Consider the following 21,109-nt stretch of genomic DNA (forward strand, 5'->3'; position numbering starts at 1 on the left):
GTCAAGAAAAATGTAGTTTTGAATTTCAGTAATTTGTATTTTTACAGTTGTAAATAACTTCAATTAAACATTGTAATTCTGTTCGTAAAATGAAACTAGCTTCAAGCAATTAACCCATTTATTATTTTATATATAGTATTTTTTTTTATATATATAGTTATTTTTATATATTGCTATATATGAAATTATTTACATTCGGTTACGTAATAACTATAATAAACTACTAGTTGTCTTTGACATCATTTACCTAGAATTTTGAATCTCTTTAAAGCAAATGTATACTTCCTTGCCTTATAAATGCAAACCAGAGTGTGAACATATGAATCAATTCATAATCCATTTAAATGACCAAATTACAAACAAAATTTTATATAGGTAACAGTATATCCAAGGGTAATATAGCAATAATCCTACATGTATTGAAATGTTATGTCATAGAAAGTATGGTATGATTCATCCTGACCATTTACAGCTTTGCCTAGGGTAGAAAAAAATGCTAGATCCAGCCCTAGGTCGAGTCATATCTGTTGTGTCTTCAATAACATTTCTTTTAACTTTCTTAGCAATCTTTATTAGTTATAAATATTATGAAAATATTAACTACCAGTTGCTATTGAAATCGGGACCAGATAAGAGTCTATCATAGGGCACACACACACACATGCCCTCAGTCATTCAATTTGAAGATGGCACAGCTAAGACACAGTTTCATAAAATCTGGGAGTATCAAAAAAAAGTAAATAAATAAATAAAACATAACAAAGAAGCCCCTGTGGACACATAAAACTAAAGTCACTGCAAATATTTTTCTTTGTGATCAATTATTTATTAAAAAAGCGAATGAAGATAAATACTGCACATAATAAAAAAATTATATATATAATGAAATAACCACTCATCCTCCCTCGGCCCACAACCTCAACCCTCCAGACCCCTTCAAACTAATATATGTAATGCATATAAATAAAGAAGCCAAACTGTCAAAAAAGAGAGGCAGCCAAGCCAACCAGTTCCCAGAGCCTTAGAGGTGCCTTCCTAATCAACAAGTGATGACCACTTGAGACCTGATTCTGAATGACCTGCACCCAGTGCTGTCACTTCCCAATTAAAGTATCTGGAGATATGAAGCAATAGCATCAATTAGAGATGTAATTTGATACATTCTAATGTAAGCAACTAGTCATTAATTGTAGACCAGCTTTAATTATGCAATGCTATTAAGTGTTTGTTGCAAGTTTAGCTCTTCATAAGTACATTGGGAAATCAAAATCTGTCTGGTTTAAATATACATTTAGTGAGTCCTCAATTCAGTGCATCAATCTGATCTGCAGAGTGCTTGAGGATCTATGTACACAGGAGATGCATTTGCAAGTTTTCATAGTTTCAAACTGTCTTTGAGTATCAGAAGAGCACATTCTGTTGTTATTTTATGTATTTTTCTATGTGTTCCCAAAAGCGGTGGCTTTTATGGAAATGTAAGAAAAGGCTGTTTAGCTTACAATATTTAATTCAATAAAAACATAGTACATATGCACATACATTTATAGCAATAATTATATTCATATATTATTAAATTAAAAATAACCAATAAAAATTATATTTGGCATATTAAAATATTACTGAAATTAGTGAGTCTAGAGCTAAAACGACTGGACGGAAAAATACCAAACTCGAAACTTAAGCCTGTTATGAGATGACGATGTGCTGATTAATTTTTGAGCCAAATCATGCAAGAGAAAGAGGCACTCTAGAGGAAACCTCAAATACCATAATTCATTAATTATGAATTCTTCTTCTCAATTGCAATCGTAATGACCTATTTTATGATCAGAACGATCAGCACCAGAGCGGTAAATAATTACTGAAATGTTATAGAATAGTTCGGGTAACTTGACTCCTGGGGTGCAAAGCCTGCTGACATTCACATCCAATTTTTTTGCATGAAATTTAATTAGGTAACAGTGTCAGTTGTAAGCTCCAACTGTTGGAATGAAAAATGCAATACATTTTATTAGTACACACAACAAATTCCTTGGAATGGGAGTGTTGAGAATAATTCCGTTAAGAGAGTGTGTCAGTTGAATTCATTTCAATTAGATGATGCTTCTGCACTTGCATTGACTTATCCTGGACTCTGTCAGCTAGTTATATAACATTATGTGTACTATTATTTGAAAAAAACAAAAGACATGCAACATGTGTTACCAGGTGCAGGAATTTTACTAAAAGCAGAAGAATTAGACAATGCTTGAAATTAGTCACCATTCAAACATAAATGTACTGCCAAATGTATTTTAATGGATATTCACAGGAAGGAATTTGCTAACATTAAGAAATTAATGAAAGAAAGGCATGTATAGCAATGCAGCAACTTACAGTTAGGCACAACTCTGACCCCAGCTCTGTTTAGTATAACATGGAACTCTTTTTTACAGCTTTATGCAGTGCTGTAGTCCTACAAAAAACAGATGAGAAGAAAATGGTTGTGGCAAAAAGAATTGGCTAAGAAGAATATCAGGCAAATCACAAAGGAACGGGATACAAAATGACATGACCAGGAAAATACAGAAAATGAAATATATATATATTAGTAGAAGAGATCAGAGAGAAAAGACTTGTATAGTTTGGATATGAAACAAGGATGGAAAGCAAGCAAATACCAGCTAAGACGTTGTTTATCAAGATCAAGGAATGCTGGATGTGATGTCTGTGCAGAAGCGGATGTGGGAGGTTATGTGTACTCAGTACCTCAGTGTATTTTTGGGGTGCAAGAAATTGAATTTGTGGGGTATAGGCTCTCAGGGCAAGGCATCATGCCTATAATGTCGCATGTGGATGCCATCCACTCTCTTCCTGAACCTCAAACATCCTCACAACTGGCATCCTTTTTGGGAATGGCTACATATTATCTTCGCTTCCTCCCACAGTTTGCCTCAACAACAGCACCTCTGCGCCATCTCCTTAAGAAGGATGTTCCCTGGCATTGGACAGCAGACTGTCAGAAGGCAATGGAGACACTTAAGCAGCAGCTCACCATTTCTTCTACTTTAGCTCACTTTAGTCTTACAGCTCCCACTATTGTGACATGTGATGCTTCTGTTGCAGCTTTGGGAGCAGTCCTTTCCCAAATACACAATGGCGTAGAAAGGCCTGTCACTTATGCTTCACGGGCACAGTCTCCCACTGAACAAAAGTATTCTGTTGGAGAAAGAGAAGCTTTGGCCTGTATATGGGCTTGTGAACGCTGGCACCTCTACTTGTATGGCAGGTCTTTTACTCTCCGTACTGACCACCAGTCCCTTACAACACTGTTACACACAAATAGATCTGGTCATAAGCCCCTCAGGTTGCTGCGTTGGGCAGACCATTTGCACCAGTACAATTTTAAGCTTGAATTCACACCGGGTAGGCACAATGCAGTAGCAGACCTCTTATCCCGAGCAGTTGTGCCAACTGCAGTACAGCAGATTTGTGACCTGGAGCCAGATCTGGTGTTTATGTTGCTTGCTCCCCTCTCTTCTGTTATCTCTTTGGACCAGCTGCGCCAAGCATCTAGGGATGACCCTATTTTTTCCAAACTTCGCTGTTTTATTAGGGATGGATGGCCCACCACAATAGAACAGGAACTGATTCCATACTATAGGGTTAAGGACGATTTATTCTGTTGGGAAGATGTCTGTATTGCTCGAGGCCATTGTACTCTCATACCAGCAGTGCTACGAGCACAAGTTTTGCGAATGGCACATGAGGGCCATTTGGGCATTGTTAAGCTGAGGCAGCACTGTAGGGATATAGTGTGGTGGCCTAATATAGACCGTGATGTTGAGATACTGGTAAAGGGCTGCACTGCCTGTCTCCTCAGTGGCAAATCCACAACTAGTACACCAGCTCCTCTTACTCTTGTACAATGGCCACTTGCTCTTTGGAAGCACATTCAAGTCAACATTTGTGGTGAATTGCTTGGTGTTCCACACCACGCTCGCTATCTCTTGATGGTGTATGATCTCCATTCCAAATGGCTAGAAGCCCTGCCTCTTGCAACTGTGACTACCCAATCCATTATTAGGAGCCTGGATTACCTCTTCGCTCGGTGGGGCTTGCCAGACATGATAACTACTGATAATGGGCCGCAGTTTACTTCTGGTCAATTTCATAACAATTTGGAAGAGAAGGCCATTAAGCACATTAGAACTGCTGTGTATCACCCAGAATCGAATGGCGGGGTTGAACGCCTCAACCGCACGATAAAAAATGGAATCCCGGCATACCTGACAGAAGGTTGGCAGTTTGAGGCAGCTCTCCTCCAGACCCTGTTATATTTTCGAGCAACAAAACATACCACAACAGGGGTATCACCTGCTTCCTTAATGTTAGGTAGAGAGCTGACTCTTCCTCTTTCTTTGGGTAAATTGTTACCTATACCAACACTCTCACAGACACAGGCCCTTGTTACCTCTCAACAGCAGCGTATACAGCAGCATTTCAGTCAAGCCAGAAAATCAAAACTGCCATTACTAAAGGAACAAGACTGGGTGTGTGGCTTCCTCGCCGTATCAACACGATGAGACCCCGTTGGTCAGATCACTTGAAAATTACTCGGCAGCTTGGACCAGTTACTTTTCTTCTGCAAGATGGTTCTAGGCGTCATGCAAATAGCCTAAAAAAAGTCACATCACCAAGTCAGCATCATCATGGCCCAAAGATGCATAGCCTGATGGCATGGGAGCCCCAAACAGTGGCTGGAAATGGACTGGCTGCTCCTCAAATACTCCCCGGGTTTCCAATGAGGTTTCACTTTCTTTCAGGCACAGAAGACCTCCTTCCTGGCTTAAGGACTATGTTACCAAGTAGGCCTTCATTTTAAAAAAAGGGGGGGCGGGGGGTGGAATGGGAAGTCTGTGCAGAAGCGGATGTGGGGGGTTGTAGGAGGAAAACGGAAGTATTGGTTGTTGGTGTGGATGTTAAATAAAGACAAGATAGTTACGCATTACACGTGTGTGAACTACTATTTCTGATACAACACTGGAGATAAGAAATGACAAAAGAAAAAATGGAATGACAATGTGAAGCAAGTTTAAAATATCATGGATTAGACTTGAGAACTACGAATGACATATAAGAGATTGAGCACAATGGAGGCATCCTGCCAAAACCTCATGTAAAGAGAGAGAAAGAAAGACAAAGACAGACAGAGAGCAGTGCATTAGTGTAGATGTTGGAGAAATCATCTGGCCAAAGATAATTTATAGGCCAATCATCATCTTTTGTGTGAAGGAAATATGCCTCGTTCCAATCTTGTGTGCTCTTCATTCATCTTTGTTACAAACAAGACAGTCACACTAATGCACACAATAAGCTTGTTCTGCATGAATTCACCAATGAAAGAATTTATGCAGAAATAATGAACAGCATGCAAAATGTTTTTGGATAGTAAAGCCACAAAATTGAAAATAAAACAGAATGATGCAAGCAAGAGGGAGGTATTCTTACATTTTAGGGGTCTACCAGTCAACTGAATTAATAACACAGATTAAAAACAAGCACATCATAGTGCCCTCCATGCTTGAGAAAAAGTCACATTTTTTCTTGATTTATCCCTCTGCTCCACAGTTTAAAATAACACATCAAACAATTCAGACATGAATAAAGTGCAAATTGCAGACTTTAAATACATTCGTTCACACAATGTAGAAATTACATTTTTTCTACATGTTCCCCCCATTTCAAGGCACCATAATGTTTGGGACAATTAGTGTCACAGGTGTTTGTAATTCCTCAGATGTGGTTCATGGCTTCATAAGTAGTTGCCATTGTTCAACATGAAGACAAGAACTGTGCCAATGAAAGTCAAGGAAGCCATTATGATGCTGAAAAACAAGAATAAAACCATTAGAAACTTTCGTAAAACTTTAGGTTTATCTAAATTAACTGTATGGGATGTCATTAGGAAAAAAGAATGCACTGGTGAGCTCAGCAATAACAAAGGGATTGTTAAGCCAAGAAAGTCGCCCACTGCTGATGACAGAAGAATCCTCGCTACGGTAAAGAAAAAGCCCCAAACACCCATCTGACAGATCAGAAACAGTCTTCAGGAGGCAGATGTTTATTTGTCAGAGATGACTATCTGCAGAAGACTTCTAGTACCGAAATACAGAAGCCACAGTACAAGATGCAGACCGCTAGTTAGCCACAAAGCAGGATGGTCAGTTACACTTTGTGAAAAAAGTACAAAGAGCCTGCCGAATTCTGGAAAAGAGGTTCTCTGGAAAGATGAGTTAAAGATGAACCTGTATTAGAGTGATGGCAAGAGGAAAGATGAGATAAAGATGAACCTGTATTAGAGTGATGGCATGAGCAAAGTGTGGAGACAAAAGGGAACTGCCCAAGATCCAAAGAATACCACCTCATCTCTTCAACATGGCAGTGGGGGTATTACGGCTTGGGCATTTACGGCTGCCACAGGTTGCTACTATACCTGCCATTGCTACGTCCCCAAACATTATGATGTCCTGAAATGGAGGGACCATGTAGAAAAAGCGTTGTCATTTCTACATGGTATGACTGAAATGTATGCCAGTGTCCTAAATTAATGTCTGCAGTGTGCACTTTAATTATGTCTGAATTGTTTAATTTGTATCTTGAGCAGAGGGCTAAATCAAAGAAAAATGTGCCTTTGCCCCAAGCATACAGAAGGGCACTGTAACTGTCTTGAGCAAGCTAAGTTTTAAAAAAGGCAAGATAAAATTAATAAATAAACACTAGTGAAAAAGCAAAAGAGGTCCAGCAGTTTTACACTTCACTCACTAGCAATAAATGTAGCACAAGTAAACATGATAATGAACTCTGAGTAAAGCTTGTTTCTGCTATTCAGACTGAAGCATAGATCAGGTCACAGATATGTAATATTTTATGTAAAAAACGTTCTTTTTACACTGCATAGATTTTAATTTCCCCAACATATTTCATCAACACTAGCTGTAGCTCATACATCTGGTGAAACCAACAACTTAAAAGAAAGGGTTTAACAGAATTAACAGTGAAATTAAGCTGATGATTTTTCTTCTTTTCAGAAGATCATCTCCTCATAAGTCTTTTCATATTATTATCCATAATAGGTGGGAGCATCATTTTTCCCCACATACAGAGGTCTCAAATGAGACATTCATATAGAGTCATACCTGTGATGGTGTTGTCCCTGGAGTCATTATTATTGTTTTACTAGCTAACCCGCGGCGTAGCATACGCCGCATAATTATGTATTGATGGGTGAACACTTCCTGAAAGACACTTTTGTCCAAATGGGGTTGGTTTTGAGGATACGACTGTAGGTGAATGAAAAGATGTAACTCTGGAGAGGGCAACGTACAATACAGCGTTTTACACGTTGCATACAGTGATTCACATCGAAGTATAGACACTGCTAAGACCATGGAATACCCCTCGTAAACTGTTTTACATGCTGCATACAGTGATTCACATCCGCGACAAACAAATTGTTTTAAATGCTGCATACAGCGATTCACATCCGCAACAAATATGATTCTTCTTAGATGGTGCTGGCGCATCCAACCTCGCTCTCGAAGCATACACACTGCCTGGTCATGTGCCCGCTTGCAAGAGCAACTAACAGAGACCCGCCCACCAACCGTAAGACCATGGGATACCCCTTGCAAACTGTTCTACACGCCGCATACAGCGATTCACATCTGTGACAAACAAACTGTTTTACACGCTGCATACAGCGATTCACATCCGCGACATGATTTTTCTTAGATGGCCCTGTCGCGTCCACCCTTGCACTCGAAGCATACATACTGCCTGGTCATGTGCCTGGTCGCAAGAGCAACTGACAGAGACCCGCCCACCAACTCTAAGACCATGGGATACCCCTCGGAAACTGTTTTATACGCTGCATACAGCGATTCACATCCGCGACAAACAAACTGTTTTACACGCCATATACAGCGATTCACATCCGTAACAAACATGCCTCTTCTTAGATAGTCCTGCTGCATCCACCCTCGTTCTCGAAGCATACACACCGCCTGGTCATGTGCCCGCACGCAAGAGAAACTCACGGAGACCCGCCCACCAACTCTAAGACCATGGCGTGTAAAACAGTTTGCGATGGTGGACGCAGTCGTGCGTCATAACCGAAAAGAATACAGTGGAGCCTTGGTTCATGACCATAATTCGTTCTAAAACTCTGGTCGTAAACCGATTTGGTCGTGAACCGAAGCAATTTCTCCCATAGGATTGCATGTAATGTGGGAGATGGCCGGCTGTTTATCCCAGCCAGCAGCCCCAGGCTGCTAGATGGAGCCCTCCCTGTGGCATGGGAGTGCCCCAAAGACCAGCAGGGAATTATGGACAGTGGAGTTTTTATTCCCAACCCTGCTGGACACCGTGGGGCCCACCAGAGGACGCTGCAGGGAGGCTCAAGGACTTATGCATGCCCTATAACCCGGAAACACGTCATGATAATATGACCAGAAGGAACGACGTGTTTCCAGGTTGAAGAAAAGGACTTTTAATCTGACCCGGAAGTGATAAGGACTCATGGACTGCTGGGCTGGAGCCACTTCCGGGTCGGAGAGTATAAATGGACCATGGGAAAGCCCAGACGCTGAGCTGAGCTGGGAGGAAGGGTGGCAACGCGTCTGGGAGTGGAGGATTGGTATTGTGATTAGTTATTGTATTGATTATTGATTGTAGTGTACTTATATGTGTAGTGAGGAGTGTAGAGTGCTTGGTGCACATTATTATTATAAAATAAATAATTATAGTTTTACCTGGTGTTTGGAGTGGTATCTGAGGGTTCAAGGGTGCACTAATACGCTCTACTGCTACAGTAAATACAATTAATCAGTTCCAGACTATACAAACTGTATGTAAATATATATTTTAAGTTTTTAAGCACAAATATAGTTAAATAAACCATAGAATGCACAGTGTAATAGTAAACTAAATGTAAAAACATTGAATAACACTGAGAAAACCTTGAACAACAAAGAAAACTAACACTGCAATAGTTTGCGCTATAGTGCTACCAACCGCTGGCTAAAAACACTTTTTTTTAATGAGTTTTAAGCAGAGGGAAAAAAATGAACATTTGAGAAAATCTGTAATTTAATAAACCACCAAGAAAAGTAACATTGCAACAATGCACACTACGAACCGATCGCTGTAAACAGAAGTGAAAACAAAATCAAGCCCAGTGCATTCTTTAACTGCCTTCCTACCTTATGAGTCCAGCCCCCTCTCTCTCGCGCTGCCTGTGTGTGTGCGGGTCTCTCTCTCGGGCTGCCTGTGTGTGTGGGTCTGTCTCTCTCTGGCACTGCCTGTGTGTGTGTGCGCGTCTCTCTCTCACGCTGCCTGTGTGTGTGCCTCTGTCTCTCTCTGGCGCTGCCTGTGTGTGTGCGCAGCTCTCTTTTGCGCTGCCTGTGTGTGTGCCTCTGTCTCTCTCTGGCGCTGCCTGTGTGTGTGCGCGGCTCTCTCTGTCGGGCTACCTGTATGCGTGCGTCTGTCTCTGTCTGGCGCTGCCTGTGTGTGTGCGCAGCTCTCTCTCTGGCGCTGCCTGTGTGTGTGTGCGGCTCTCTCTCTCGTGCTGCCTGTGTGTGTGCCTCTGTCTCTCTCTGGCACTGCCTGTGTGTGTGCGTGGCTCTCTCTCTCGCCTGCCTGTGTGTGCGCGGCTTTCTCTCTCGGGCTGCCTGTGTGCCTCTGTCTCTCTCTGGCACTGCCTGTGTGTGTGCGTGGCTCTCTCTCTCGCGCTGCCTGTGTGTGTGCCTCTGTCTCTCTCTGGCGCTGCCTGTGTGTGTGCGTGGCTCTCTCTCGCGCTGCCTCTGTGTGAACCGAGGTTCCACTGAGGTTGACTAATGAAAAGTCAACGTGGCTCAGAGGTGCATGTGGAGTCTAGCAGAGACGAACGTGAATGACGCCCGGTGTTGTGAGTTGCTGCGTCTGAGTTGGTGGGCGTGGCTCTGCGACTTGTCGTTGTATCCAATGGTCTTAGAGTTGGTGAGCGTGGCTGTCTTGCGTGCTTTCCATGGGTGGCTACTTGTCGGCGGCTTAGTGAATTATACATATAGATTTTTTTTTTGTTCTTTATTTCGCCTTATGCAATTTCTTGTATTAGGAATTTGTTAGTTTTCGCATACCCCTTTTCAGCTGTTGTATAGCGCCCCTGGAGCAATTGAAGGTTAAGGGCCTTGCTCAAGGGCCCAGCAGAGTAGGATCTCTTTTGGCAGGAATTCAAACCGGCAACCTTTGGGATACCAGCTCAGATCCTTAGCCTCAGAGCCACCACTCCGCCCATAAAACTGAAGTTATTCAAGCAAGTAAAGGTAACTAAATATGCACACTATGTTAGAACTATCCTATTATATGAAAGGGTGTGGGTATAAGGTAATTATATATGCGGGACCAATAAAAAGTATTCACCTCTTAGAATTTTTAACATTTTATTATCACACAACATTAAATCACAGTGGATTTACTTTGGCATTTTTGACATTGATCAACAGAAAAGAACTTTTTAATGTCAAAGGAGATCATTGCAAAGTGGTCTAAACCAATCATCTAAAACACAAATTAATCAATTGCATAAGTATCCACTCCCTTCATGTCAGTATTTAGTAGATGTACCATTGGCAGTCTTGACAGCCTACAGTCAGTGTGCAAAGGTCTCTATCAAAGACATATGTAGATACTGCAATTTTTTACCCAATTTCTTTTTCGCAAAACTACTCAAGCTCTGTCAGGTTGTGTGGGGATCATCAGTGAACAGCTTTTTTATGTCAAGCCATACATTCTCAATTAAAATGAGATCTGTCCCTGTATTTCTGAAGCTTCTCAAGACAGGAACACAGCCCTAGTTGGCACAAAAATTTCATAGTGACGCAAATTTGGCTCTACTCTTAGAAGAAGGAATAAAAGTAAAATTTATAATTTAAGACACTACTGCTAACCTCACCAGGATTAAGAGCTCTCCTTAATCCACTAGGAGCTGCCAAAAATGGAGCTCAGGCTCAGATCAGCACACACTTCTCGGGACCCCTGAATGTTTGGGAAATGCTTGTCTAAAAAAAGATATCAATATGAAAGAGATAGAATTATATCAGTAACAAATCTTGTATGCCACATGATAGCTCTGCCCCTCATGGACCCTGTGATCATCAGAGGTGACTGTGTGCAGAGAGTGCAGACCTATAAAGACCTGGGAGTGCAACTGGATGATAAATTGGACTGGACTGCCAATACTGATGCTGTGTGCTTAGAAGGCTGGCATCTTTCAACATCTGCAATAAGGTGCTGCAGACGTTCTATCAGACGGTTGTGGTGAACGCCCTCTTCTACGCGGTGGTGTGCTGGGGAGGCAGCATAAAGAAGAGGGATGCCTCATGCCTGGACAAACTAGTGAGGAAGGCAGGCTCTATTGTAGGCATGGAGCTGGACAGTTTGACATCTATGGCCGAGCGACGGGCACTGAGCAGGCTCCTGTCAATCATGGAGAATCCACTACATCCACTGAACAGTATCATCTCCAGACAGAGGAGCAGCTTCAGTGACAGACTGCTGTCACTGTCCTGCTCCACTGACAGACTGAGGAGATCGTTCCTCCCCCACACTATGCGACTCTTCAATTCCGTAAACGTTAACATTATACAATGTTATTGACAGTTATACCTGCCTCGCACTCTCTATCTTGCACTTTTTAACTTGCACTGTGTTTTTATCACTCTTTAATTAATATTGTTTTTATCAGTATGCTGCTGCTGGAGTATGTGAATTTCCCCTTGGGGATTAATAAAGTATCTATCTATTGTGGCAAGCGGCTGGGGGTGGTACCCAGCCGGGATGCCCGGTAGGACCGGAGGAGGGCTCACGCCTCCTCCAGACCACGAGGGGGTGACCGCCCTGGTTGCTTTGGGGACCATGGGAACTGAGCTTGGAAGCTCAACCCTATAGGGGCCTGTGGTCACCGCCAGGGGGTGCCCCAATACCTACGGAGCCCTGGACCTCAGCACTTCCGCCACACCCAGAAGTGCTGGGGGGAAGAGGACCAGAGACACCCGGAGTGCTTCCGGGTGCAGAGCTGGTACTTCCGCCACACTGGGGAGTGCAAGCGGAAGCTTATCGGAAGACAACTGGAGCACATCTGGGTGATTATAAAAGGGGCCACCTCCCTCCAGCCATCGAATCTATCTATCTAAGAGAAGAAACCATTGGTTTATCAGCTAAAATATAAGTGTTGCTAATGTCACATTTTTTGGCCACAGGGAAAATGTAGTTTTGCAGTAGCAATAATTTATGTATGTCACAACCTGACCATTTCTTAAATTGTGCACCAAACTTTGAATGCCCTTACAACACATGAGGTAATATGCAGATTAATACATTTCCCCACCTCTCCATGTGAGGTAATGTTAACATAAGCTGTATTGCAGGTGATACAATAGTAGTGCTGCTACCTTGCAGTAAGAATATCGTGGGTTTGCGGCCCAGATCCTCCCTTTGCGGAGAGTGCTTTGAGTAGTGAGAAAAGTGCTATATAAATGTAAAGAATTATTATTATTATTCATGCAAATCTCTGTTTTTCCTGACAGCATGTGCATAAAACCCATTGCCACAAGTGTGGAAGAGCATGCGTATGTCAGTCGCAAGAGATATAACAGTACTGACACACAGATGGATATGAATGCAAACTGTGCCATATAGTCAGCATATTACCCTGAAGATATGTAGGACGATATACAATCGCCATTGATACTGGAGAGGCAGCTGGATTTGTGTCGGATGGACCAGAAATTGGTGCAGAGATGAGATGATGTGACAGAGATGATGTCATCAGAGGGCAACTGGGTTGAAGTTGTCACGTGGGGACGGCTAGAATGCAGAAGTTCTTCCTAGTACATGATCGTGTTTTCGTGGAGACTTCACGTATCAGAATTCGTCTGGTCTTCGGTCTTTCTGATGAAAAAAGGAGAGAAGCATTAGTACGCCGTCTTATGTTCCCGTCTGGTGAGTTTTCATGCTCTGTTGGTCCTTCTGGCGGCCCCTTAATTGCACATGTGTGACAACAGATAAGGGATAAACATGTAGAGTGACTGGGCACATGAATCCTGAAGATTATCAGGAACATTAGAACAGTGAATTTGAGTTCAGAAACAGTGCAGCCCTTGACTAATTTCAGTAATTGTTACTTTACATTTCCTGTGGCTATAACAGTGGGAAGCTGATTCTTCTGAAAATATGGCTGTAGATACTTCATTGTTAAATAAGCACACCCATTATGGGGCGTTAGGTTCATTCAGTGTCTTTCTTTCACATTGTCGGTACAGTATTATTCTTCATGTGTCTACAATTAAATGCAATTTACCAAAATAGCCAATGTTATTATATTTTCCTTCTTCTTCTAATACTTTTAATATTATTATTTACATTATTATTTATTTATTTTTTATCTTTGTGGTGAAGCCTTAGTGTTACTATTAGAAAACTACAAAGTGTCACCATAATTTATAAGAAAAATAAATGCCTTCATGAATGCCAGTTTGTGGCTTGGGTTGTCATAAAATCGTGATGTCATTCATTCTTAAATGTGAACTCCTACTCCTAGCTGGGAGTAAGTGCAGGACACTTCATAACTACTGCACTTCTCATGACCTACTTTAAGGTAGGACAAATTCTTATCCTAGTCGGACTTTTAGTGCAATCCCCTGGAGTAATTCTGAGACGCTTGATTAATGCAGGCACTGGACTCTGACTCAGCCACATCACTATATTAACATTTTTGTTTTTAAGCCATTCTTGTGTAGCTTTGGCTTTATGCTTAGAGTGGTTGTCTTGCTGGAAAACAAATCTTGTCTGAAGGCGCAGGTTTCTATCAGACTGCATCAGGTTTTCTTCCAGGATTTCTCTGCATTTTGCTGCATTCACTACCTTCACAAGCCTTCCAGGGTCTTCTACAGAAATGCATCCCCAGGCATGGTCTGCCCCCATCATGCTTCACAGTGGATATGCTGTGTTTTTTTGATCAGGTGCAGTGTTTGACTTATGCCAAACATGATGTTTATTGTGATGGCCAAAAGCTCAATTATGGTCTCAGCAGACTAAAGAATCTTCTTCCAGCTGATTTTAAAGTCTCCCATGTGCCTTCTGGCAAACTCTACCCAAAGTATCAAGTGTGTGCGCAGGTGAAGCACCCTGGGCATCAGTCGTTGTCTGCACAATCTCTCTAATCTGAGTCACTGTAGTTTGTACAGCAACTCCTTCAGAGTTAATAGAGGTCTGTTGGTGACCTCCCACACTACTCTTCTTACACAAACACTAAGATTTTGTGGATGGCCTACTCAAGGTAGATTTTTACCTTTGCTGTACTTTTTCTGATTCTTAACAACTTATTTAACTGGACTCCAAAGGATATCCGATGACTTTGATATTTCCTTGCCATCATCCTCTTCCTTGTGCTTTTCAATCACCCATTCATGGAGTTGCTTGGAGTGTTCTTTTGTCATCTGTGTGTAACTTAGACTTTTCTCAAGTTGGTCCTTCCAGATAAGGTGCATTTATAGTAAAGTCAATTGAAACCTCTCAACTCCAGGTCAGTCATGTCCATTAAATTAATGATGTGACTATTAGAAACCAACTGGCTGCACCAGTGTGTCAAATTAAAGGGAGTAAATTCTAATAGGATCAACTACTTAGTTTTTTACATTTGTAATTGCAACCGTTTAGATCACTGTGCAGAGGTCTATTTTTACTTAGGCATTTTTATCTGTTGATCAGTGAAAAAAGTCAAATTAACCCACAGTGATTTAATGTTATATAACAATAAAATGTGAAAACTTTCAAGGGGTGAATACTTTGTATAGGCACTATAATACAGTAAGAAGCTTCAAGTGGACACTTGACACATATGTGTTTTTTTTTGTTTGTTTTGTGTGACCTACGGCCCTGTACAGACAAAGTCTGTGGAGATGTTCCCTTTCTGATTGTTTTTCCAGAATCTCATTGGCATTGTAATGAGACCTTAATTAGAAATGAGAATATGTTGAATAAAAGCTTGTTGAACAAAAGCCATTAGTTCCATAGCAACTCACAATATTATGGATAACTTTTATAATGAGTTTCTTTGAAAAAAAAATATGATGAAAATGTAACCCTGGTGAGTTTAGAAGCTAATTTTGACTGTCCTTTTGTGTATTGTCACTTTACAGGGATTACACAAAGGCATTTAAGGCCTGAGAGGATACAATTGTAAATGGGTCCAGAAAAGAAAAAAAGAGGGGAATGAACATAATGAGAACTATAGCATTAGGCATTAAATATCTTTTGCATATGCATTAAGCTACTTGAATATTTTCAAAATTGGTTAAACTAACTCCCATTTAGCTGTTACACTCTCTGCACGGTATAGTTGTGAGTATAATACAACAGCATTATATTTTGGATAGAAACATATGACATTATGCCTTTCAGTAATGTATTAGGCTACATTTTACCCACTTAACTGAGGAAACTAGCCATGAAGAGCTCTCCAGAAAGATAATAGGCAAGATAAAATATGAGGTGTCACAAAACTAGACTAGACTGCAAACATTAGACAAAATATGCTAAAGATCATGAACATATTAAGGACACAAAAAGTGGGAAACAGTGTGCTTTTGCTGAGATATCATAGCATCTGCTTTAGCTACAGGTGCAGATTTACTGTAGGAAGTAATAATTCCATAGCTCTTCCTTTTTAGATTTACAGTCAGATCCCCTGGGGACACAAAAGACAATATCAATCTGGCAATTTATAGCAAATTTCCTCTTCATGACAGTTGCACAATGCTTCAATATAATACTTTACAAATTGGCTATGAATGTCTCTTTTAAGAAAGATTAAATATTTTTGTGGCCTACTGAAATAATTCATAAATTTACCATCTGTCATTCCAATGTAGCTAAATAAAGAAAGAGTTTAAATGTATTTGTTGATGTAATGAAATACCATATGCCCCTTAAACATTTATGGATTTGTGTACTTCAAAGTATCTATTAAAGAGATTACAGATTTTTAATTGTCATCTTTTTTTTCTGCTGGATTATAATATATGACAAGTCTAAAGAAATGTTACTATCCTGTAAATTGCTATGTATGACCTTTTTGTGAATAGTGATTCAATCTAATACAATTGCACAACTTATTTCTTGTATAGCACTCCTCAATGAGTACAGGCACAGTGTCATAATTTTCAGTTATCATCATAATCAGTATACATTTAAGTTTATACAATACATTAGGTCTATTTACCAAAACAAATAAAAATGGAATTTTACAAAATATATCAATTTTATTTTGACTTTGTAAGTGAAGAAGTGGTGGCACGGTGGCGCAGTGGTAGCGCTGCTGCCTCGCAATTAGGAGACCTGGGTTCGCTTCCCGGGTCCTCCCTGCGTGGAGTTTGCATGTTCTCCCCGTGTCTGCATGGGTTTCCTCCGGGTACTCCAGTTTCCTCCCACAGTCCATAGACATGCAGGTTAGGTGCATTGCCGATCCTAAATTGTCCCTAGTGTGTGCTTGGTGTGTGTGTGTGTATGCCCTGCCTTGCACCCTGTGTTGGCCGGGATTGGCTCTAGCAGACCCCCATGACCCTGTGTTAGGGTTGGATGATGACTGACTGACAGAAGTGAAGCAGAAAGCAACATATCTGGACTATGTAATAAGAAATAATTGACTCCAACAAAATCAAAAAGAGTTGGGGAATTGCCCCGTATAATGTCCAGTGGACTTGATGAAAAAATAATTGAAAAGCGGATCAAAAAACAAAGCATTTGACAAAATACAGCTTTGAAATGGAGATATTTATACAAAATGGTGACAGGATGTGATATGGCAGGACATAACATCAAAACTGTAGGATGGAAGTGACATCATCATGGCAGAACCAGAAGTTATGTCATCATGAGGGAACCGGAAGTGACATCATCAGTGTGGTGCCAGAAAGTGACATCATCTTCTGGAGTCAGAAGCAGAAATGAGGTTGCACGGCCATTTTGAGAACCCGAAATGGTGGAAGTAAGTGAATGAGATCTTTATTTTTCTTCTTTGGGTCTGGTGAAAGAGGGAGAGATGTTAGTACCCGAAATCAACCCTTCATCTCGTGATAGATCACTAACCTTGTTGACTGCCTCCTAAGCACACGTGTGCGACAACTAGCGTAGCAAAATGCCTGTTTATTAAAATGGGCTTAATTGTACAATGGTAAGTCTGTCTGTTTCAGTCGCATCGAGCATTTACAATCCTCTGTTCACCGGATATGCCTTACATCCCTCTTTCTTTGCACATCTTGATGCCTTTTTTTCATTGGATGTTCTAGCATATCTCTCTCTTTTGTGCTTTGATTCATCAGATATTTCAGGCCTGTTTTGGATGCTAGATGACGTGACTTACAGACGTATGACGCACGGTTTACTATCTTACTCCGGCCACATGCCTTTGCTCTTGTGGATGCTGGATGGGTGTCTTATTGCTTTATGTATATTGAGATAACTCACATATTATCACAAATATTAAGTGTAAACTATAGTTATTTTATTGGTATTTTTAACTAGTTTCATCAGCCATTTGGTCTGTTGCATTTATTACTAGTTTAATTATATGCTGCATTATTTTGAAGGTTTACAGCAACGCACTATATCAGCGCATGCTCCTAACCTCTCCTCCTTACAGCACTGGATTTTGTGGATGCTGTATTTTTTTCTAAATAAATATTATTGGTTTTTCATGCCCAGTACCTGCCCATTTTTTTATGCCCAGTGCAATAAAACTGAATCATACTAGGTAAAAATTGCTAGCTACAAATGATTCTTGATGGTTTTTACTATTGCTTATTTAAGTAATTATTAATTACTATTGCTTATTTAAGTAATTATTAAATTATATTTCTATATTACATATTTTTCTTCCCATGGATGCATTTGTTACAAAAAAAAATTGGTTACATTTTAATAACAATGTCCAGACTGATAAATTTATCTTTAAAGATTGCATCTGGTGGATAGAAGCTGAGATAAATTACTTCAAGTTCAAATTCAAATTTATTGCCATGTGTACACAATTTAATGTAATTGTTAATTTGGTTGTCACCCACTAGTGGCAGTAGCCTAAAAACAGAAAACAAATATAACACCATGTATTAATAACATCAGACATCTCCTGTATATAAGAAGATATGTCAGGTAAGCTCACACAGTTGTCAGCATAAGCGATTGTTAAGTAGCTTTATTAAATGAGGATAAACACCATCCTTTAATCTTTCTAAAGCAGTTTACTGTATATTGAACAGAAGGGAGCAGTATTCCAGTCATGTTTAGCAACTCTTGTTGTGCTCTGAACAGGCCCTGTACAGGAGGGAATGTAACCTGTCATGACAACTCCATTGAGTACCTTTAGAAATTGTGACCATCGAAGAAGACATCGAAGAAGTAAATGCATAAATAAGCCTTCTTAGCTAGGATGTTGTTTTGCCCACTTCAGGCCATTAGACCCTCTCTACATCATCATCTTCAATACAGATAGCATTAATGGAAATATATTCCCCTTGCACAACTATGTCAGAAGGCAAACATTTTCCCTGTAAGCCATCTGATCATTGTTAGTGTTCAAGTCTACAGTATGCAGGTAGTGTCCCCAGCACATTTAATGATGTCTTTGGCCACAAAGTCATAGGTTAACAACGAGTACAACCAGCATCTCAGCACACTAGCATGCAGTGTTCTTGTGTTGAGAATCTGTATGAAGGAACTGATACTGCAAAGGGTCTGCTAGTTAAGAAATCCAAAATCCTGTTGGAAAGTGTAGCAACAAAGAGCTTGGTGATCAGCATTGTTGGTGTTGTGATGTAGGGCTCACAACACCCTAGAATGAGGCTTCAGTTTCATCAAGACTGTCTTGAAAAAAGCACAGCTAGGCCTCACATGTTATGATTAACGCTAGCTTGTATATTTCTATTATTTTATCCATTCATTATCCAACCCGCTATATCCTAACTACAGGGTCACGGGGGTCTGCTGGAGCCAATCCCAGCCAACACAGGGTGCAAGGCAGGAAACAAACCCCAGGCAGGGCGCCAACCAACCGCAGTCTCTTATTTTATGTTATATCCTTTTTGTTTTTTCTTCTAATGCACCTGTTTTGAGGTCATAAAATCCATTTCTGTTGTTGCTTTTCAAAGATTCAGCTATTTTAATGGTGCCATTAATTAAATGGTGCTAATAATTTAGAATTTTATGGGTTTCATCTCTTTAGCATTTGTCATGTGGATACTAAAAGATGTCTCCCGGGTCTGTGTGTTGTGTGATGTCACAGGTCATTGCATGAAAAAGTCAGTCATTTTGACTTCTCGATTGTCTGAGTTTGCAACTATCACTGGATGCAAAACTAATTGCACATGGATTTATTGTTTTTTGACTACAACTTAGTTGAATTGAGTTTTCTGAATTCATGTTTAGCCTGTTTGTGACATTCCTTATCTTCCAGTCTTTTTCCCTTTTCCCCTGTGGAATTAATTTTCCCATCTGCAATACAACAGCCCCAAATCAAAGGAAGCCTGACTCTCAAACTCAAAATGCAGGCTTACAACCTGACACCCAAATGACACCTACAGTAAGCCCACAAATCCCCAAAAGTGAGAAAGGGAAACTGAAAACTCTGGCCTAAAACAGCAAAAACAATATTTTTTACAAAACTGAATGAATTGATAAAGAAAATCATCCAAAAACAAATTGAAATTGCTAAATAGGCCAAACTTACAGAAACTATTAAAAAATACTTTAGGACATAATACAACAAAGGACAACTGTAAAACAAACTAATACTAACAAATTGGCTAAACCAAGAATCCAAGATCAAGAAACAAGAGCAAAATTTCAAAAACCAAATAAATCAAACAAGAACTTAAAAAGGACTATCCAAGGGAAGAGAAATGATTAACACAAGCAAGAGTTTTTGCCTTAGCACACGACTGACGCTTCTCAGGATGTATAAAGTCATTCAGCAGTAGCTTCTGGGGGACCATCCCCTTACATTCAAAATTTAGAGAACAAGGAATATTATTTATAGAAAATAAGGACAACAATTGACAGAAGAACCAAAACTAATTAAAGAATTCTACAATACAAATGGAGAGAAAACAAAATTCATATTCAAGAAATTCAAACACAAACAAATTCATACAAAATGAACATAATGCAATGCAGTATATAACAAGTACATTGGCATTGCTGTTTTTATTTTCCATGTGTGCCAGAATGTGAACCATAATATCCTTCATGAACCAAATGAAAATATTAAAACTTTCACAAAGTATCTGGAATGTTTATGTACAGTAAATATCAGTTTCGTTTTTTTTTCTTGCACAGGGATAACTTTTGTCTTTTCATAATAAGTGGGGACTCTCTCAGTGAGGTATTAAAATATTTGTGAAAGCTAATTAGTCACTACTTATGATCAAGAAGAGCACAGAAATCAAGAGAGAAAATGAGGATGTGATTAGATTAGGCTTACATTTGCAATGTGTAAGCATCTTTATGATTTGCTAGATTTTACATGACTCACGAATGCTGCTGTGTTCAGTCTCTGGTTTATCTTGATATTGATGTTTAGGTGTTTAAACTGCCTTTCTGAACTCATACCTTTATTTGTGTCTTTTTCCCTATTGACAATGTGAGATTTATTCCTGCAAGGCTTCAGTTAATTATAGATGTCACTGGTAATCCGCAGTTTATTATTAACAATTGAGCAGTTTTTCTGTGGAGGCACACGGTAGGTGAATAGGAGTGTACAGTAGTGTATACTGGAAGAGTGGGAGCACAAAGCGAGTGTTTTGCATATTCAGGTTGTTTATGAATTTTGAGTTCCAAGGAAGTAACCTTGAGCTGGGTGTGGGGTGACTTTGCTGCTTATGAGTTCAAGTTCTAATGACATTTTGCAACATTTTCTTCATTTTGTGTTTGCATATGGGTTTAATGGGTTGACTAATAAAAATGTCAGCAAGCCCTGCTAGCAGAGATGAGAATATGTTACTAAGTAAGTCTTGTTTATGTGCTCATTGGGCAAGAA

The sequence above is a fragment of the Erpetoichthys calabaricus genome, chromosome 12 (genome assembly GCF_900747795.2).
Source record: "Erpetoichthys calabaricus chromosome 12, fErpCal1.3, whole genome shotgun sequence".
NCBI lineage: Eukaryota > Metazoa > Chordata > Cladistia > Polypteriformes > Polypteridae > Erpetoichthys > Erpetoichthys calabaricus.